Raw genomic sequence first — 19138 nt, forward strand, 5'->3', positions numbered from 1 at the left:
GATTGTATCAATGTCAATTTCCTGGTTATGATATTATTCTATAGTTTTGCAAGATGTTGCCATTGGGGAAAACTGGGGGAAGGAATACAAGATCTCTCTGTATAATATTTTTTTATAACTACACAATTATCTCAAAAAATTCTTTTATAAAAATTTATAAAAATAAAAATAAAGCCAAAAACAAAAGAACAACTACCAAAAAAATAAAAAAGGTGGGCATTATGATGATAACAATGTCCTATGTCATCTTTAAAAAAATTTTTTTTAAATATCTTATTTATTTTGGGCAGGGGGAGGTAATTAGGGTTTTATTTATTTTTAATGGTGTTGCTGGGGATTGAACCCAGGACCTTGTGCATGCTAGGCATGTCCTCTACCACTGAGCTATATCTTCCCCCTGTCCTGTCTCATCTTGATAGAAGCAAATATTTGAAATGTTTTTCCAAATGATGATGTGAATGTGTCCTTATCCTCATGTAGACTCAAAAGCTTTGGGGACGGAAATTGATGAAGCTCTGGTCTGAGTTAAGAATACTCTGGACTTTAGTTGTGGGAAGAATTCTGACACAAGTTCTATAAATATATATTCATTCAACAAATATTTATTTTTTTCAGTATTCTTTTTTAAAAATGGAAGTAAAATTCATATAATATAAAATTAATCATTTTAAAACAAAATTAAAGTGAGAGTTCTGCAGCACTTAGCACATTCGTAATGTTGTGCAACCACCATCTCTATCCAGTTTCGACCATTTGTATCCCACCAAAGTACTCATTAAGTAGTTACTTTCTGTCTCCCCTCCCTCCTCTGCCCCCTCTCCCCTCTGGCAACCACCTATCTGCTTCCTATCTCTACAGATTTACTGTTTCTGGATATTTCTTAAGATAGAATAATAAGCATGTGACCTTTTGTATCTGATTTCTTTGACTTAAAATAATGTCTTGCTAAGGAAAACATTCATCCATGTTGTAGCATGTATCAGCACTTCATTCTTTTTCCTGGCTGAATAATAGTCTGTCATATGTATATAGCACATTTTATCTATCCATTCAGCAGCTGATGGACATTTGGGTGGTTTCCACCTTTTCGTTACTGTGAATAGTGCCATTGGAATACTTGTATACAAGTATTTGCTTGAACCTCTGTTTTCAGTTCTTTGGGGTACATACCTAGGAGTGAAATTGCTGGGCCACATAATAAGCCTGCGTTTAACGTAACAAGTATTTACTGAGCAGCTACAGTATTCCTTGTAGTGTTCTAAGTGCTGACAACACAATGTTGAACCAAAAAGATTACAATCCCTGGTCTCCTGGGGCTAATAGCTTAATAGCAAAGAGACAGTGAACAATAAGCAGGAGCGATGCAGAACTTGTGGTATGAAATGAAAATGCAGATCTTGGAGGAAAGCAATTATTAAGAATTTCAAGACAGCAACAGAAGGGCATTAAACCACATGGAGGACTCTTCTAAGCATGTGGTCCTGAGAGACTTCACATGTCACTCGCTCTGAAACTGACTCTGACAATAAAAACATAAATACAGTAATTTCAGATACCAGGCAGCCACAGGGAACATAAAATGGGGTCACGTGACAGAGAACAGTCGGGACTGGGGAGCTGCTTTGAGCACGGGGCTGGGAAAGGCCTCTCTGAGAAGGTCATGTTCAAACTGAGACCTGAATGATGAAAAGGAAGCAGCTTCTCAAGATCTAGGGGCAGAGCATCCAAGCAGAGGGAACACACTGAACAAAGCCCCCAAGGCGTGAATGCTTTTCCTGTAGTTGAAGAACCAAAGCAACAAAATGAGGCTAGTGCAGCTGGAGCCGGGTGACTTCAGCCTGTGTCGAAGTGTGATTTCCAACATGACGCTCCCTGAAGAAGGCCCCTGGGTTTTTACCCTCTTAATCGATAAAAATTGGGGCCTGTTCTTTGGAACGAAGCTGTCTCGGTAACGGGCTCTGGACCGGTGGTTGTAAACGAGCAGGACACGGCACCTGGTGTTTCCCAGGTACTTCCCAGGTGGGCCCCAGATTTTGCAGAATGTATAAAAGATATTCTGCTTCACGGAGGACGCATAGCTTGTGTAGGCCAGCTGAGCCGACGGGTGGCAGGATGTGGTGTGTGTGGAGGACAACTTGATGCAAACAAATGATAAGAAGCATGCCATAATGTCGACCAGTGCCAAAGACTGTCTCCTGGGATGTACTGGGAATGTGGGATCCTAAGAGCAGAGTCTTGGCAATAAAGGAGGCTGAGCTGAGGCCAAGAGCATAGAGGGATTTTTGCGCACACTGTCATAGACACCACCACACATGGTTAAGCAGGGGTCGACCCTGCATGGCTGTCCCTGCTGACGGCTTCCGTCTTTTCACCTCTCTTAGCTTGACTTTCAAAGCTCAATGCTCATAACATTCTGGGAACTGGAAAGAATGTAGAGAACACGGCTCCAAACACCGTTTATAAGACTGTATAGGTGAAGGAGGCAGACAGCTGGCTGACCTAACAGTTCTTTTTGCAACTGGGGAAGCCCCAGCCCAAGAAGCAGGGTTTACACCCAAGCCAAGAATTTTCTGGAGCCATGAGGGCAGCGGCAGCTGAGTCAGAGAGATGAGGCAGTCCAGAAGGAATCTCTTAGGAATTACTGTAAAATCAGTGGTTTAAAAACCTGAGTTAATGGGGTTAATAGGGCTGGAGGCTCTCTTTTAGCAAGGGGAGAAAAACAAATCTATACCCACCACGTCCTCCCTAAGCCGTATTAGAAACTACGACGGAAGAGCAATGAATATCATCTAACAGGAGTAAATGAAGATAACACATCACAGAAATGATTGAGTGGGAGTGTAAATGCTTTATAAGGTTTGCATGAGTAAATGTTTCCCAGTTCTTTTTGGTGGATGAGCACTCAGTTATCTCAGATCATTCTGAGTAACTTGGACCTCTAAATGTGGTCATATTCATGTTAAAGGACTGCCTTGGTCAGTTGAGGCTGCTGTGACAGACGACTAGAGACTGGGTGGCTTAAACAACAAACATTGATTTCTCATAGTTCTGGAGGCTGGGAGTCTGGGATCAGGGTGCCAGTAATGGTTTGGTTTTGGTGAGAGCCCTCTTCTGGGCTTCAAAACTGCTAGATTTCTCACTGTACCCTCACATGGTGGAAAGAGGGTGAGAAAGCTCAGGTCCCTTTTATAAGGGCACTAATTCCATTCACGTAAGCTAATTACCTTCCCAAAGTCTTCGCTCACTCTAATACCATGACACTGAGGGTTAGGATTTCAACTTGTGGATTTACGGGGGACACAAATAATTCAGCTCATCGCAGACCATATCAGGTTCTGAAGTAGACTTCATTACATTTGTGGAAGTCCCGACTGGTGCGAACATTTTGAGTGGTTTCATCCATGCCTGGGGGTCCAGTTATAAGACAATTCTTGGCAAGATACAAAGTCCCACATTCTTTTGCCTTGTTTGACAGGCATTGCTGAATCAGCATTCCGTTCAGATTGTGCAATACGTATCTTTTGTGTTTTTCAAAATACGCATCCCCATTTGGCAATTTTCTTTTTATTCTTTGAAAGTGACATACCTAGGGAAAAATGTTATATTCTCGTGTAGAGCTAAATATAACCCAACCAGATGGAAATAGAAATTAGAAAATGTTCCATCTCATTTCAATTCTTTTTTTTTACTTCTCTGCTCTGATAATTAGAAGAAATTCACAGGAAACCAGCTAAGTAAAAACATATTCCCCACATTTATTTTTCCTGGCCTGAGTAAAATTTGAAAGTTAAGTCACTTCTTTGTAAGAGAGAACTCCGAAAATAATTATTTTGTAGTTGTTTTGGAAAAAAAGTGAAGTTATAATAATTGTAATAATAATGTTCTACAAATATAAAGTTAATTTTTGTATGATTAAAGTTTAATCTGAGAACATTAGCTTCCTATGACCTGTTTTAACAGGAAAGGTAGACTATCCTTACACACTTTTTACTTTTGAGAACTTTCTACTTAAAAACGGAATAATCATTACACTTTTTGTTTAAAAAAATTGTGTGTATATGTATTTACATTGCAAAGAATAAAATATGGAAGGGTATATCCCAAAATGGGTGTAACCATCACATCTAGAGGTGAGATAAGGTATGATTTGTCTTTTCTTTTTTGTATTTTCACATCTTGATTAAAGTGATACATTTAAAGTTGTTTAATATAGGGGGAAAGGAGAAAACTAATGTAGGAAAACTCAGTCAGGGTCTTGGCTATAAACAGAGGGCATACCCCAGAGCTTCAACAAAGAGAGCTGAATTGAGTTTAATCACTTGATGGAGAGGGATGGGCAGGTTGAAAAACCAATAGTTCATGATGAAGTACCCAAGGACACAGTGTGGGAAGCTGTTACCACCTTACGTAAGTCCAAAGGGAGGGAACGTGATTCCAGAGCCTGGAGAAAGCTGGAGACTGACAGGATCTTGGCAAGGCGGAGACTGAGTGAGGGAAAACAGTCACCCCAGCTCTGATTTCTTCCCCCTGATCCGATCCCAGTGGAACCCAACTTAGGTCCTCCTAAGAGGCTGGTCTCAGGAACACTGAGCAGGGCAGAGAGCTAAGGGTGAGGGATGTGCTGGAGCAAATGAAGAAGGAGAAGAACAGACAACCACGTGATAAATATACATTATCTGCCATGTGTGGACTATGTCTCTTGCATCTTCCAACCATTTTGAAAAATTTTTTTATTATCCATTATTTTCTTCTTTTTGGCTCTTCATGGAATCGAACTAAATTTGGTGTGTCTGTATCAGAGGCCATTCTCTCAACATGAGAACACTGAGAGTTGAGTGTAGTTTAATAAAAATTGTAGAATAGATAAACAAGATTACACTGTATAGCACAGGGAAATATACACAAAATGTTATGATAACTCACAGAGAAAAAAATGTGACAGTGAGTGTGTATATGTCCATGAATGACTGAGAAGTTGTGCTGAACACTGGAACTTGACATAACATTGTAAAATGATTATAAATCAATAAAAAAAATAATAATTATTATTTGTTAAGGATATATATGAAAGACATGAGTTAGGGTTTTTTTTTTTTTTTTTCCTATCCTTCATTCCTTCTGGGCAACTTTTTCTCCCCAACTCTACTTGATGGAGCCATTAATCAAGAGAACCCGTTTCTTTTGCATGGGATGGGTAGGGGAGGCGTGTGACCCAGTCTGGCCAATCAGCATGCTCCATCTCCTTGGCAATGGGGATAGGTGGATTCAGGACCTCACTAGGGCCACTCAGAGTCCCAAGGACTGGCATGGACGCTGGGAAATAAAGGATCTCTCTCCTTCTGAAATCAGGAACTCTAAAGACTAAATCTGGAGTGCACAGCGGCTATGTAGAGCCACCATGTAGAGAGCCTTTTGGTGAATGCCACCAATACAGAGGAAAATGGAACCGGAAAAGGAAGAACATAGATTCCTGATGACCTCATTTAAGCACCTAAATCCTATGGCACCTGAAGGTGGAAAATCCCTCAGACATCTTAGTTTTTATGTATAACTTTTGTTTTCTGCTTATGTTTCTTTAAGGTGTGTTTTTCACACTTGAAACTGAAAGGGTCCTGAGTAATAGTCTCCAGTGAGGAGGACGAGGGTCGTCATTGCTACTGTTCATGATGCTCTTTTCTGTATTGTTTTCATTTATTCTTATAGTAACCCTTTGAGGGAAATAATATTATTATTGCCATTTTCCAGGTAAATAAACTGAGGTACAGAGAGGTTAAGTTACGTGCTAATGACACTAAGGGACTAAATTGTCCTTCAAACCCTAGTTGGCTCAGCTGCAAAACCTATGCTCTTAATAAAATAACTATGTAATTTATCAGCCAGGCCAGGACACTTTTATAATGACATTGGAATAATTAAACACAAACCAGGACTGTCCCAGGCCACTTGGGGTTCACCAAGCTCTTTACCATTCTACTACGATTCTTCTGTTCTCTGCTTTACTGTTGAGGAAACTGAGGTATAGACTTGTTAAGTAATTTAGGAAACTGACATGTGGACAAGTAATTTATTCAAGGTCACACGCTTGCACATGTCAGAGCTCCTTGGTCGGGACGTAAAGGATGAGGGAAGGTACCAATCAGCCACAAGTGCCTAGTTACTACCCAACGTGAAGCTTTTCAAGCTTCAGAGCCTCCTCGTGACGGATCAGTACAAAGCCCAGGAGATCGAAGTTCAGGCTGTGACAAAGGCTTGTCCTCAAGTCTCCAAAGCAGAGGAACTTGACAAACAAAGGTGCCTGTTTAAAAGGTAGTTTTTGAGCTGTTAGAGCAACAAAAATATCAACTTTTAAAAAGTATAATATGGCACCTAGAAGAATAGCAATTCACAGGGTGAATTTGAGATGGTTTCAGAAACCATGAGATAGCAGTAAGTGAGGACATTTCCTTCTGTCCATCCACTTGCAAAACCAGCTGGGTATTCAGGAGTTACCTGGACAATATTTAATAGACCCTCTGTGATTATGGTAGCTGGTGGTGGGGCTCATATTCTCTTTCCTTTAGGATCCCTTGTGACTGTGCGTGTGTGTGTTTGTGTGTGTATGGGGGTGGGGGAACATGTGGCATGTGCCTAGCACTGTGCTATGTACCTACATGGTCACATTTCTAACACACCCCTAGGAAGCAGGTACTATTAGCGTCCTAATTTACAGATGAGGAAACAGGCTTACCGAGGTTAAGGAGCCTGGGCTCAGCCATTCATCCAAATTATTGAGTCTACCCTTTTGTGGGCCGGGTGTGTGGTGGGGTGCTGAGCATGGAGCGATGATGGTGTTGCCTCTAGTCACTGTCACTGTGGCTCTCACAGCAGGGAAGATGTAGAAATGGATTCAATCCAAGTCAGCCTGCCACACGGCTCCATTCTGCTTGTTAGTCCTGAATAACAAGCGTGCTGTGGACGTGCTAAGCTATGCTGGTCTACTCTGCTGAGTGATAAGGAAAGGAAAGAGGAAGACAAAAACTAAAGGTGTTGGGACCAGGGCGTGTATTGTGCGCATTCTCAGTTGAGATACTCTGTTTCATGGGAAAGCACTGTATTTAAAATACATCCGTGACTTCTTGCACAGCAAAGGGAACAATCCACAGAGTGAAGAGGTATCCTATGGAATGAGAGAAGATATATGCAAGATACAGCTGATAGGGGATTCATCTCCAAAATATATAAGAAATCCCTACAACTCAATAGCAAAAAAAACTAGAAACCTGATTAAATGGGCTAAAGACTTGAGGAGGCGTTTCTCCAAAGAAGACATACAAATGGCCAACAAGTAGATGAACAAATGTTCAACGTCACTAACCATCAGGGAAACGCAAATCAGAACCATAATGAGATATCACCTCACACCTGTCAGGCTGGCTGTTATCAAAAGAGACAGCAAGTGTTAGCGAGGCTGTAGGGAGATGGGACGGCTTTCACTCTGTTGGTGGGAATGCCAGCTGATGCAACCACTATGGACAACAGTATGGGGTTCCCTCAAAAGATTAAAAACTGGATCTACTATGTGATCCAGCAGTCCCAACTCTGGGTATTTAACTGAAAGAATTGCAATCAGGATCTCAAAGAGAGATGAACATCCTTGTGTTTAATACAGCAGTATTCACAATAGCCAAGTTGTGGAAACCACCTAAATGCCCATTGGCAGATGAATGGATAAGGAAAATGTGGTAGGTGACACACAGTGGAATACTGTGCAACCTTATGATAGAAGGAAACTCTGTAATATGTGACAACGTGGATGCACCTTGAGGACATTATGCTAAGTGAAATAAGCCAGTTATACAAAGACAAATGCTTCTTGATTTTGCTTATTTATGATATAGAAAATAGTCAAATTTATAGAATCAAAGACTGGAAGAGTGGTTACCAAGGACTGAGGGTGGAGGAAATGGGGGGATACCAGTCAACGGGCATTAAGTTTCAGATAGGAAAGCTGAACAAACTCTAGAGACCTGCTGCATAACACTGTCAGCCTGCAATCGACAATTAAGTGGTATGCACTTAAAAACTGATTGGGAGGGTCAATGTTGTATTAAGCGTTCTTACCGAAGTAAAATAAAATAAAATGCATCAGAGGCTTTCTGTTAGTCTGAGGATTAAGGGGGGGAAACTCCCTAACATGAGTTTTAAAGTGTTGGCTGCCATCCAAGGTCCTTTTGACCCTCCCTGTTCCCAGCTCAGCTCTCTGCGTCCCGCCCTCCCCATCTGCTGGCAGCTTGTAGAGTTCACTCTCCTTCCTCCTGCTTGGAAAGGCTTACATATAATACTTTCCTTCTGCCTCAAGCATTAGCCTCTTTACCTGCCCCACCCTTCTTTGCTTGCCCTTCAGATCTCCTCAGGGCAGGCTTACCTGACCACCCTGTCAGATCAAATATTCACACCCCCTCCCACCCTGCGGATGGAGCACCCAAGGCATCTCCCAAGGGGAACACTTAGATAACTGGCACCTTAACACTTATCTGTGTGATTAAGAGCTCAGTTTTCTCAAATACACAGTGAGCATCTTAAAGGTCAGAGTTTGCCTCGTCTCTCTTCTTTGCTTGCTTTTTAATATTTTTGCTAATTTCATTAAATTCATAAATGTAGTGTTAAATGCATATTTGTTGAATGAGTGAAAGAATGAATGAACTGATGAAGTTGATATGTTGGCGATTATAAAACAGGGCATCTAACCGAGTCAGGGAAGCCAAGTAACTAAGTCTGGTTTTTGCTTATCCTTGTCCTCCCATCACCTAGCCCAGTGCTTGGGAGACAGTTATCTAAGCTCATGCTTCTGAAACTTTAATGATCATGTGAGTCAATCAGGGGTCTTATTACAAGGCAGTTTCTGATTCAGTGGATCTGGAGAGGAGCCTGAGATTCTCATTTCTATTCAAGTTCCTAGGTGATGTTGAGCTTTCTGGCTCAAGGCTCAATCCACCTGTAGAAGCAAAGCTTATCGATACAAAAGATTAATCATAGTCAATCTAAAAAAGAAAGGGAAAATTTTATTCAGGCCAACCTGAGGATTATAGATTATAGCCTGGGAGACAGTCTTTCAGAAATCTCTGAGGACTGTTCTGCTTGTTAGAGGTCAAAGTGCAGTTAGACAAGTTTTTGAGACACAGGGTTATATATCAAAGTAACATACTGACAGTTTACATAGTCCAACGAGGCGACTAATGGGTCATTGTAACCCCTTACAGGGTCGAGAAAGGAATGTTATCTCCTAAGGAGTTACCTTGCTGGTGCCAGGAGGAAATTTCTTGCTTTCTTTCTTTTGTTTTTAAAGTAGGCATTCCTGTGTCTTCTAAGAGGACCTAGTTAATGGATAATGCAGGTGCACAATGCGCACTGGGGGTAGTGGCTCAAAAGGCAGAGAAATTTTTTTGTTAGATTTTTTCTTGTCCTGCTTAAAAAATAATTTTATTTCATCAGCTCAGCAGTATATTCTACAGATCTTTCTCAACTTACAATGAGGTTATATCCGATTAACCCATTGTAAGTGGAAAATATTGCAAATTGAAAATGCATTTAATGCTAACCTGCTGAACATCCTAGCTTAGCCTCGCACCTAAAGTGCTCAGGACACTTATATTACCCTACATTTGGGCCTGATTATCTAACACAAAGCCTATTTTATAATAAAAGGCTGACTATCTCATGTGATTTTTAATTTTTAAAAATTTGGGGGGAGATTAGGTATATTTATTCATTTATTTTTATAGAGGTACTGAGGATTGAGCATAAGACCTCATGCATGCTGAGCATGTGCTGTATCACTTAGCTATCTCCCTCCTCCCTCATGTGATTATTGAACACTGTACTAAAAATGAAAAACAGGATGTTTCTAAGGGTACAGATCGGTTGTTTACCCTAGTAATCACGTGGCTGATTGGGAGCTGCACTCGCTGCCCTGCCCAGCATCACAGGAGAGTGTTGTACCCCATTATTGCTAGCCTGGAAAAGATCAAAATTCAAAAATTTGATGTACAGTTTCTACTGAACGTGTATCTCTTTCACACCATGGTAAAGTTGAAGAATCGTAAGTCAAACCAGTGTAACTTGGGGACCATTTGTAGTTGCAAAGGAATATTGGCTTGGAACTTCTGTTAGGATTCTTTTGGTTGCAGGTAACAGAAAATCCACCTCAAGCTGGCTTACCTAAAAAATTTATATTGTCATGAAACTGAATATAACGTGACAGGGTGGAATTCAGGTACAGTTTGATCAAGAACACAGCTGTGTTTCTCTGTGATTCTCCTAATACTCCCCTCCTCTGGGTGCCCTTTCCATTTTTGGTTGACTTCCTTGCTGGTGGCAAAATAACTGCTGCTTTTTTAGCTGTCATTTCTCTGAATTTTACCACCCAGTAGAAAAGAGGTTATCTGTTTTCCTAGCCATCAAGAAAAGTTCTATTTCTAACTCTGATTTAGGCTATACATGGGGTGAAGTGGGAGGAATTTATAATGTATTTGGCTGAAGTTATCTGTTAGTTTCAGAAGATGTGGGTCATGTTGTCCTATCTGGGTTCCTGCTGCTGCTGAAATGTAGGTTCTTAAATAATCTCAGCCATGTGACTTGAGTATTTATACCTTCTATGAAGTCACAAACGTCCATGTGGACCCTTGCCTCCAAGTGTCTCCCTAGAGCAGTCGTTCTCAACTCTACCACGTTAGAATTAATTGGGAAATTTTAATAACATGGATGTCTAGATTCCACCTGAGATCAAACAAACAAAAGTCCAGTAATCCAAGTTTTATACAGATCCTTGAGTAATCTCAATGTACAGTGATTCCAAGGGTCAGAAACCATATACCTGGAGCAGTGCTTTTCAGTGGGAGGAAAAGGGGAGGATTCTGCCCCCGGGAACATCTATCATTTGTCCTTGGCATTCTATTGATATTTGAAGCTTTTTTGGGTTGTCGCAACGGGAGGGGAGTTATTACTGGTATCTAGTAGGCTGATGCTAAACATCTTATAATGCATAGGACATCCCCTTCCCTCAGACAAAAACTACCTGGCCCAAATGTTGATAGTATTGAAGTTGAGAACCATTGACCTAGAGGGACAAAATGTAAAAACTGGTGATTTATTTGCAATTATTCTGGTACCCTGGTATGGAAACATATAGTATAGAGTGGTAGTTTTCAAGCTTTATTGTACTTAAGAATTAGCTAACGTACTTGTTTAAAATGAAGGTTCCTAGGTCCCATGCTCTGAAGTATTGATTCATCCAGGCTGAAGTGGGGTCCAGTCAGCTGAATGCTTATTCTGATAAAGTTGATTTGAATGAGGGTGTTCCACAGAGCGCATCTGGAGAAAAAGTAACAGAATGTGCCAACCTACATCTCATGTTGTGTGCTCAGGCACAACCCTAGGCTGAGCCCGGAAACAGCCTCATGAGAGGCGGTGTCTGGAGCTGGGAATGCAGGCCTGCCGTTGGAACTCTGGGTATCCTCAGTGCATGGGGAGATCTCTGCCAGCGCCTCTGTTGTCCTTTGCCGGACTTGGTCTTGTCAAGTCAAATGAAAGCCCCAGCTAGTTCATGAGCTCACCTTCCTCGGAGGAGAGAGTGTCTGAATGCAGGGTTACTGCTTCCAGTGCACCGAGAAAGCTCTGGGGGTTTTACTGACATTCGTTTTTATAGCTGCCAGGAGATTGTTTCCATCCTTTCTGTGAGTGTTGTAAGGTAAGTAGGGAGGAAAACAAGATTCCCCCAGGAGTGTACAGTTTATTCGAGTCCTTTAATGTAATTATGATGGGCCTGGTGCGAGCCTCTCGGAAGCTCTGTGGCCAGGCTGTGTTTATCATCTCACCACGGTGCCTGAATATGAAACCTGGGTACCAGACAGACCCTGGCGGCCAGGGAGATCTGGGGAAGAGACAGCAGGCCTCAGAAACTTCAACCTTCTACCCTGCCTCCCAGGAGGCCCCAGGGCTGCTGTCAGAGATCCAGCACTAGAGACAGACCCGTTGCTTCAGCCCAGAGAGCTGACTAGATGCTGCTTCCCTTAGCTGCCTGCATTGTTTCGGCAGAGTTTATCCTAAAAATAGCACAGCTGAGTCCTGCCGGGATGCCTTCTGCCTGAAGACTCCACAGGGTTGTGCAGTGTGTGTGGTTCCTCCACACTTGCCGTCTCACAGAAGAGGCAACATTTCGTAGGAGGAGGAAGAAAAAAACGTACTGGGCTTTGGAAACAGAAGACAGCAATTAAGTTCTGTCTCTGTCTCCGACCAGCCTTCCTAACTAGAGCTAAGCTGCTTAACCCTGTGGGGCTCAGTTTTACAGACGTGTCTGTAAAATGGGCATCTTCTAAGACCAATATCCTGGAATCAGTTTAGGGGCAAATCAGATAAAATGTGTATTTATTTGCTCTTTGGTACAAAGAACCACACGAGGGTCCCCTTAGTACAGATGATGACTTACATGTTTTTGTAGAGCCCGACTCCATTCCCGGCACATAGCAGGCAGTGAAATGTGCATCGTTAAATTCACAGTTGCCTTCTTGACTTTATTTGATTAATGGCCGTCTCCCTCACAGAATTTCACAAGGGCAGGGACAGTGTCTAACTTTTTGCATACCTGTTCGCCTCTACTTTCTAGCCCAGTGCCTGGCTCCATAAATATTCGTTGAGTAAGTGAACACGTGAAAAATGAATGAATGAGAAACAAAGTCAAATCAACAAAGGTTTTGAGGATTCCTCCCACGTGCCAGAGTTTTGGAATTATTTGTGTGCCAGAAATAGAAACCCGACCAAAGTAATGTGAACTGAAAGAAAAAAATCAAGTCTGAAAGTACAGCGAGGTCTTGAGGGACCAGATGAAAAACTGAAAAATCATTGTGCTCAAATCAGCAAGTTCACTCGCCCGGACTCTGCCTCTCCCCTCTCTCTGCCTCTGCCCTCTCTCTGCCTTTCCCCTGTCTCTCTCTGCCTCTCCCCTCTCTCTGCCTCTCCCCTCTCTCTGCCTCTGCCCTCTCTCTGCCTCTCCCCTCTCTCTGCCTCTCCCCTCTCTCTGCCTCTCCCCTCTCTCTCTCTGCCTCTCCCCTCTCTCTGCCTCTGCCCTCACTCTGCCTCTCCCCTCTCTCTGCCTCTGCCCTCTCTCTGTCTCTCCCCTCTCTCTGCCTCTCCCCTCTCTCTCTCTGCCTCTGCCCTCTCTCTGCCTCTCCCCTCTCTCTGCCTCTCCCCTCTCTCTGCCTCTGCCCTCTCTGCCTCTGCCCTCACTCTGCCTCTCCCCTCTCTCTGCCTCTCCCCTCTCTCTGCCTCTCCCCTCTCTCTGCCTCTCCCCTCTCTCTCTCTCTGCCTCTCCCCTCTCTCTCTCTGCCTCTCCCCTCTCTCTCTCTGCCTCTCCCCTCTCTCTCTCTGCCTCTGCCCTCTCTCTGCCTCTCCCCTCTCTCTCTCTGCCTCTCCCCTCTCTCTCTCTGCCTCTCCCCCCTCTCTCTCTGCCTCTCTCCCCTCTCTCTCTCTGCCTCTCCCCTCTCTCTCTCTGCCTCTCCCCTCTCTCTCTCTCTGCCTCTCTCATCTCCTCACTTCCTCTCTGCAGTGAGTTTTATTCTCTTTTCCTTCGTCCTGGTTCCTTCTGCTTTGATCATACTTGAGACTGAAACACTGCAGCCTCTCATCTTAAGCGCCAACTCTCATTAACCAGAATCTTTGGAGTGCCAAACCAAAATCTCCCAGGGCAAGATAATGAGTGTGTCAGCTTAGGGAGGGAGGTCACCCCAGGTCCAATCAGCCATGATGTCACGGGCAGAGTGTGTGGTGGGGGAGGTCCTCTGACCCGCCCCCGACGGGGGAGAGGCCCCAGAAGCATAGGTGCAGAGTGAAGATACTGGCAGGTTCTCTCAGAAAGGAGATGCAGGCTGAGCGGTGATGACTGGTGGAGGCCTATCTAGAACACAGACACTGTGCTGAGCGCTGGGGCAGGTGCCATTCATTCATTGTGGATATATTCACTGCCTGCTTACTATGTTCTGGTCACTGTTCCAGGCACTGGGGACCCAGCAGTGACAAGGAAGACAGAGAACTTTGCCCTGCTCGAAACCTCATGCTGTGACACAAAGAATTATACACTAGAGCAAACATGAACACGAGCAGGATAACTTCAGATCGTGGTAAGTGCGTGGAGGAATTGGCAGCACGATGCAGGGTGATGGGGCAAGGGCGGGGGAAGGTTATTTTTAACTGCCATTTAGAATGTTCTATTCTGTCATACGGGCCAAAAATACCCAAAATAGTGCCAAGATCTGGTTGTTCTGTTTACAGAGAAGGAAGTAAGGGTAGAGTCTAGAATGTTCCCTTTCAGTTCTCCCTGTGCTTGGCATGATGTGGGGAACCACTAGGGGCAAATATCAAGCTTGGGCTGGATGAGGGACGACCAGCCCTGCGAGCGACTCCCTCTAACCCCCTTTGGAACCTATTAACACAGCTCTGAGTGGTCCGGGACTTACCACATTCCAAGAGCCATCTGCCTATGCTTGACTTGGGGGCTGGGGGCCTGCCAAGTGCCGGCTTCAGGGGAAGTGAGGGAATGTAGTAGGTGAGTGGTTCATCTGCTGGTCTCAATTTCAGGCCTCTTGGACTTTGCCCAACAGTCTTCCATAGAAAGGATGCAGCAAAGGGCAGGGCTGTTCCCTCACCGTCCTCAGAAATGACAACAGCTAAGGCTTACTGAATGCTTAGCAGGGGCGAGGCAATTAACCATCCTGGTCACCAGTTTCAGTGTGAGGCCTGGTACCCCACACCACCAGGCAATCTGGACACCAGCTGAGTGTCCTACAATTCATGTCAGTTTTGACACTCTCTCCCAAAAGACAGCATCAGATTCCATAGGTGAAGGGCTCAGTCCCACAAGGCTGCCCTCCACTTCGGAGACTAATCCCAAGTGCAGGTTTTCCCCTGTGCTTCTGACGGACTGGCTGCAGACGGGAGATTCCAGCGACTCCCACCTTGGGTTTGATTAATTCCCCAGAGTGGCTCACAGAACTCAGAGGACTAGCATTTTGCTTCCTGGATGACTGGTTTATTACGAAAGGATGTATGTAACTTAGGAGCGGCCAGGTGGAAGAGGCACACAGGTCAAGGCTTGGGGAAAGGGCATGGAGCAGCTATACTCTACCCGAGGGTACCACTCTCTCTCCATCTGTATGTGTTCACCATCTCAGAATCTCTCCGAACCTCCTCCTTTTGGATTTTTACGGAGGCTTCATTACACAGGCATTATTGATTAGGTCACTGGCCATTGGTGATTGTTTCAACTCCCAGCCCCTCACCACTCCTGGAGGTCAGGGGGTGGGATTGAAACTTCCAACACTCTAATCACAAGCTTGGTTCTCCTGGCAACCGGAACCCCCTCCTTAGTTGTGAAACTAAAAGTCGCCTCATTAATGGTAACAAAAGATAACTTTGTCACTGGTCACTTTGGAAATTCCAAGGGTTTTAGGAGTTCTAAGCCAGAGATGGGGATGAAAACCAAATATATATTTCTTCTTATAAATCATATATCCCAGCTGTGCTCTAAAAACTCTACATGTATTAACTTACTTACTGTCTATGGTTGTTACTATGAGGTATGTGCTATTATTAGCTCCATTTTACAGTTGACGAAATCAAGACACAGAAAGCTTATACAACTTGCTCAAAGTCATGTGGTAAAATTGGACTTCAAATCTAGGCATTCCAGCTCCGAAATCCACGATTCTTATGAATAACATCCTGTCCCAGCTGACTCAGACCCCTGCCTCTGGCTTCCCTCAAAGTAAGTATTGGACAACTAAATGACAGCATCAAGCTTCCTATTTCTATTGAATTTTCTACCAAATGAGTGCCATGTGCATGTCTAGTATCTTTCAAAGCTCCTGTTCAAGTATAGAAAAGGAGAGTGAAAAAGCATGGGTATCAGGGCAAACTCAGAATGATATTTTTGCAAACTTTCCATCAAACCATTATAACCTGAAACCCACTGAAGGGAGAAAGTATTACACTATACTTGTGTTTATTTAGAGACAAGATTGGACCAAGAGATTATTCCACAAATGTGAAGAGTATGACTAAAGTATTAAAATACGTTGGCTAGAATGGAACCATGGAAGAGTTTCAGGCCCCAGTAAGTAAGTAGGAAGGGTTTGGAGGCAGGCAGCCTTTTGGGGCCTTCTAACCTAACTGCAATCCTTGGTGAATGTGGTGGAATGTATCAGCGGTGCCCAAGTCTGATTTTGCTAGAAAGAGCTGAGAGCTGGTGATTCTTTCTTTTTCCCCATTTCTCACTTAAAAAAATTTTTTTTAATTGAGATCTAATTTATGTACCATAAAATTACCCTTTTAAAGTCTACTATATTTACAGAGTTGTACAACCATCACCACTATCTAATTCCAGAACATTTTCTTCACTCCAAAAAGATACCCATTAGCAGTCACTTCCCATTCCCCTCTTTCCCTTAACCTCTGGCAGCTATCAGCTGACTTTGTCTCTACAGATTTACATCTTCTGGACATTACATATAAATGGAATCATACAACATGAGGTCTTCGTGTTTGACTTCTTTCACTTAGCGTGTGTTTACGGTTTATCCGTGTTGTAGCATGTTTCTGTACCTCATTCCTTTTTATAGCTTAGTAATATTCTATTGTATGGATATAACCCATTTTATTTATCCAGTCATCAATTGATGGGCATTTGGGTTGCTTTCATTTTGGGACTATTATAAATAATATTGCTATCAACCCGTGTGTATAAGTTTTTGTATGGATTTTTTAAAATTGAAGTATAGTTGATTTACAATGTTAATTTCTGGTGTAAAGCATAGTGATTCAGTTATACATATATATATATATGTATATATATAGATTCTTTTTCATCATAGGCTATTGAATATTGTTCCCTGTGCTATACAGTAGGACCTTGTTGTTTATCTATTTTGTATATAGTGTGGATGTTTGTTTTTAATTCCCTTGAATACATTCCTTTGTGGTATTGTTCTTCTTTTTGGTTATAGGCTGTTGATTCTTACAGGAATTTGCTTCACGAACTGTTATATTGGGTAGCTTTTGTTTTATTGGCTAAAGTAAGGGTTTATTTATCTCTTTATACTTGAAGAGGTGGAGATAGGGACAGTAGACAGTCTTGTGACCTAACCTTGTCTAATGAATTGCTCTTGAGTCTCGGGATAGAGAGGAGATAGTTAAGAGCTCAAGAAGTTCCTGAAACACCTGGTAAAACTCTGTGTACCAGCAGGATGCTTTGAGACCCAAAGGGACTGGGTTCAACATGGTGGGGACCTTCTGGAATTAGTGCTGGAATGAAGGACGGCATGGAGGGGGCTGAGGGACATGAGCACAGCAGTCGCACAGCCACCACATGTTCATCGAGGGCCCTGGGGAGGAAGCAGAGTCTGGGAACCCTCCCCAAATAGCGGCTGGGCAGTGGCTTCCCCCAGGATGCCAGGATATGAGAACACACTGTGACATAGTGAGGCTCAAGTCCTGCTTTGGGGGTAAGAGTTAGCCCAATTTGGAAATGAACCTTTGACCCACAGGCTGGCAACCTCTGGGACCATGTCCTTATGGCCCCACCTCAAAGTTCCTGTGCAAATCCAAGTCGTTATTTTCTGCCTCTTAGGGAATTCTCGGCCTGACAAGTATGAGTAGCTTTGACCCCAGTGAAGAAAGGATGGATGGATGCATCTGTGACCTTTTAAATCTTCATTTCTCTACAAAGCCTGGTGTTTGTCACTACTGTTTTACAGACTGGAAGAAAATAGATTTTGTGCCGTATAAATTATTTTGAGTTTATGATCTCCAGCAGGAAAGCCAGAGCCAATTCCTCGGAGCGCATTTTATGCCAGTCCATTAGAACCAGGGCCTTATTGATGAACCAATAAAGCATGCCCTGCCTGAGCCTTGTAATGGAATCTCCTAATTCAGAATTAATATTCAGATAAAGCACCAACACGTTAATCTGATTTCACTCCTGCGGTAATTGGTGTTTAATTTCCGTTGTATTAAACAAGATTGGTAAATCTTGGGAGATTCTGGTTCCAGGCATTTACTCTAAGACTTGGCTTTGTCCTTCGATGATTGTTAATGACACCTTTCGGGAAGGAAGGAAGCCTGTAACATTCCCAACTTTCCGTGGGCTTTAAACTTTAAGAAGCCCTCCCACTGTCTGATGTGGACTCTGTGCCCACTCAGGAAGGCAGGATAAGGCAGGTATCACGAAGCCCCAGCTTAACCTATGAGAGAGCTGAGGCTCGAAAAAGGTGTCCAGTGGCAAAAAGTGAGCCTAGACCCTGATTCTCTCAATCCTACACAAGTCCTGTGCTGCATTTATAACCTATTAATAATGAAACTTGTAAGGTGATTTTATTTACATAATTTGTCAGATCTGTTCTGTCCCACCACCCCAAAAAGCCGATAGGTAGATAGAGTGCTTCAGAAGCTCATGCTTGGAGCCAAAACACTGTCAGGATGACTGATCAGTTCAGTTAAAAAAAATCAAGTTCTGCCCAAGCAAAACAATTTTTAAAACTCAGACACGCATGTGTAAGGGGATGCATTTATTCCCATTCCACGTGGCCTTCCCTCCCTCCCTCCCTCCAATCCCGCAAAATGAATTATTCTATGTGCACAGTAATCTGTGACAAATTTTGAGTGGACATATTGGGTTAATAAACGATTATGAAAATCAATAGTAAATAAAGGCAACACTTCACTGACAAAGTTGACAGAACAGAATATATTTGCAACCTTTTAATTTTCTTTTTCTCCCTAATTGCTCCCTTTGGCTGCCGTGGCTTTCAATTGTTCCTTACCCAGATATCAAGAGAGCTGATCTAACCTGGATATTATTGGGTGATTTCAATAAGTAAAAGTGTAAATTGGAGTTTTCTTTTCTTTTCTTTTTTCTTTTTTCTTTTTAGGGGGAGGGAGGTAATTAGAGGGGGGTTATTTATTTATTTATTTATTTATTTATTTATTTATTTATTTTGATGGAGGTACAGGGGATTGCACACAGAACCCAGGACCTCGTGCATGCTAAGCATGTGCTCTAGCACATGAGATTTTATTTTCTAAAGAATTTCTCTAATCTTGAATTTATTCCTTT

At 42.9% G+C, this 19138-nt stretch overlaps 1 long non-coding RNA gene across 2 annotated transcripts in view; it reads left to right on the forward strand.

Annotated features, from left to right (window-relative positions):
- LOC116283954 (uncharacterized) overlaps positions 1–15774 on the forward strand; it is a 91070-nt gene extending 75296 nt beyond the window's left edge. For both annotated transcript variants that reach the window (XR_012060709.1, XR_012060712.1), the window contains 2 exons: positions 14026–14150; positions 15636–15774. This is a non-coding gene — a long non-coding RNA (uncharacterized lncRNA). The remainder of the gene's footprint in view (positions 1–14025; positions 14151–15635) is intronic.
- The last annotated feature ends 3364 nt before the right edge of the window (positions 15775–19138 follow it).

Source organism: Vicugna pacos, chromosome 17 (genome assembly GCF_048564905.1).
Source record: "Vicugna pacos chromosome 17, VicPac4, whole genome shotgun sequence".
NCBI classification, from domain to species: Eukaryota; Metazoa; Chordata; class Mammalia; order Artiodactyla; family Camelidae; genus Vicugna; species Vicugna pacos.